Source organism: Centruroides sculpturatus, unplaced genomic scaffold, assembly GCF_000671375.1.
Source record: "Centruroides sculpturatus isolate CEXI.00-Female unplaced genomic scaffold, Cexi_2.0 scaffold126, whole genome shotgun sequence".
Lineage (NCBI taxonomy): Eukaryota > Metazoa > Arthropoda > Arachnida > Scorpiones > Buthidae > Centruroides > Centruroides sculpturatus.
The window spans coordinates 271,587-274,636 of record NW_019384298.1 but is presented as its reverse complement, the minus strand read 5'-3'; the positions used below and the strand labels follow the sequence as shown (position 1 = coordinate 274,636).

General features: G+C 30.0%; 1 long non-coding RNA gene across 1 annotated transcript; it reads right to left on the bottom strand.

Moving 5' to 3' along the window:
• Window positions 1-266: 266 nt before the first annotated feature.
• On the bottom strand, window positions 267-1,430 carry LOC111629911. Its single transcript, XR_002757422.1, has 3 exons — window positions 804-1,430; window positions 491-597; window positions 267-410 (listed from the first exon to the last, which is right to left on the bottom strand). It is a non-coding gene; the product is annotated as an uncharacterized LOC111629911 (long non-coding RNA).
• Between the last annotated feature and the right edge of the window lie 1,620 nt (window positions 1,431-3,050).

Genomic DNA, 3,050 nt, shown 5'->3' with positions numbered 1-3,050 from the left:
ATAAATTTAAAATTATTATACTTTAAAAATTAAGGCACGAACTAGTTAAAATATCCGAAATTCTCTATGTATATTATTAACACCAATATATAATTACAGTTCCGATAGTTCTAAGTCGAGAATTCTTCCGGAATACACCTCAAACAGAGTATATCCTGCATGATGTACATCCAGAAATTCTCATCACGATAGAAGGAGCATCTGTTAAAGTTCGCACGCTGCTTATTCTTCCTCCCCTGCCATCCCTAATATTATTGAGGGTGAAAGACAGTAACCTACCAGTCGTAGTTTTATATAGCTTTCTATTAGCGATCTCTCATCACGGGGAACAGGTGGACTGAACCGGGAAAGTCCATTTATTGAATGGTACCTTGGTTGCTTTCGCAGATGGTGAATTGACGTTTTTATCTCTAAGTTGGTAGATAAAAACCAAATGTTAGATTAAAGTTGGTAGTATCTTCCATTTGCCGTTTTTATTGTAAAGATTTACCTTATCTCTCTAAATGTTTAAAGTGGAAGGAATGATACGGTTGTCTACAGTTTTATTTAATCGAAACAGCTATTGCTTCTATTCTGAATACACGATTATACTAAAATCTATTTAGAGAAAGAAACATGTGTACAATAAAAGAAGATGTAAACACGGCATACACATATAAACTGTAATTATATTTAATATTCATTTTATTAATTAAGAGTGATTTGTCTCTTAAATGTTACTGTTTTATTAATTTTATATATAAATTAATTTTTTATGATATTTAGATCAATTAAAATAATATAATTATACTCTTAGAATTTACCATTTTCTTATTTTTTCGATTGAATTCGGGTAATTCTAGAATTCGTTTTAACATTGCCCAATGAATAATATTACTAATCCAATCAGATGTTTGAAAGTGAAAATTTTATTTGATTAACGTCTAACAATTCCCTTTAGACAATGAAAAAGTTAAGACGACAGATAACAATTACAGAATGGCGAGATTTACAACAATTGGCAGACAGTGAATCTTCTCTACGTACGGACCATCGACTCCTTGTGTCAAGTGGAAGGGGGATACAAAACGACTGCAAATCTTTAGAAGTGGTCATAAAAAGTTCTCTTTCCTGTTCAACAACGATAGTCATCAGAATTTAACTTCTTTTATTATGAACTTATATAAAAGAGGGCTTTAATTTTATTAAATGTTGTAAATCAAGAACACTAAGGGATGCATTTTCACTTTTTACTGTATACGTTATCATTAAGTGATTAAAAATCTTATATAATAGCACTTCAGTTCAAAATAGTAAAATATTATTAATTCAGTTGACATAATAAATGTTGGAAGAGACATTTCTCTCATTTTCCCTTCTTTCGGCTCACGTGTATTAATTAAGATTCGTTTTTCTAATGAATTAATGAAGGTGTGTCTACTTCGTCCACGGAAAACAATATCAATTTATATTATTTCCACTAAGTGAACAAATCTCTCTTCCATCTCTGCCAGAAGTAAAGAACTTTAAGATAATGAAGTCTTTTTCTGGACGTAATTTATCATGTTCTTTTGTCAATTAATGAATAGTCAATAAAGCGCTCGTTAGAAACAGTCTGTGAGAGAAAAATTTCAATTTACAATGCTCTAAGTTTGTCATGTTGATGTTTTCTAACAATTTCTTCATATTTTAATTTTTTGAAAGATTAATGCCTGCTTTATGAATTGATGACTAGCACTTCAATTTTTCCTTCATTAGTTTATAATTTTTAATAAATATCTTGTAATTAATGTGTTAGCAAATTAAAAGATTTCTCTGTCAAGTATCTTTTGAAAAAACTCTATTTTTCATTTATAATATTTGGCATATTGAAAAATATGCTCTACAATAAGAAATTAAACATAATTCTAAGGTTTATTTAGAGAATTTTAAACATATTTCAGAATTTTCTATTAAGTAAAAGATTATGAAAAACTTCTCATATCAAGAAAATGTTATAGAAGTAATTGCGAATTGAAACACTGACATTTTCTGCATTTTTAAATCAAAGCTGAAGATTGAAGACATTTCGAATCGTATTCGAAATTCTGGACTAAATTCTCTCTATCCTTAGACTTTCTCCGACCCTTGACTTTTCGTCCGATCTGCACGTTGTCATGGAAACTGCATCTCAGTTGGCTAGAAGCCTGGAGGATGGAACTGGTCAAGAAGCCAATGGAATTGACAAGAAAGACCAGAGTTAGGATGGCAGACAAGTGGACAGTTGAGTTTGTTGCGGGTCAATAGATCGGCCACTTGAAAAAAGTCGATGGGAACTTTTAGGAGTACGATACAAAAAGCTATTTGTTGGACGGCTGGTGCGCTAACGTCAGACACATCAGTGGACAGGAAATAGGACAGGGAATCTTTCCAAGTCCGAGAAATCGAACGCAACCTGCTGGAATAAATACATTTATACCAGACCTCCTGAAGGCTTTCTGCAATAACGTGTTTGTGGTACTCGCACAGAATCCAATATTTCATTTTGAATGTCTTTTTTTATTATCAAATGCTACAAAATGTTCTCTATTCTATAGAAAATAGCCAATTAAAAATAAATATTTTAAAAATATATTATTTAATTTCCAACTCTCGAAGATATTAAATCGAAAAATTTTAAATAAATTCTTAATTAACTAATTTACAATTTTGATTTTTAGTAAAAAAAATAAATTAAAAATATCAGTAAACTGCATAAATAAGATCTAAGATACTGTCAGTATGATGGATAGATAAGTTGCTTACGTGTAGTTTCTTTCTTCCACTCCTTTGAAGAAAGAAATTCTTTCAATTAGTGATCCTTTCATATTTAACGTACCTCGTTAGATTCAGAATATAAGGTAATTTTCTTGACAGGAGATTGATATATTATTTATTGATCTAGTCGTAGATTTGCAGTTAAATAGTAACAAAAGACAAAATGATAAAGTGATTTATGCTTTGTAACTAGAGGATAATAGTGCCAATTTGCTTATTTTCTTATTTTATTCATCTCTTATATTTTTAATGCTACACTAAAAATATATAAATAT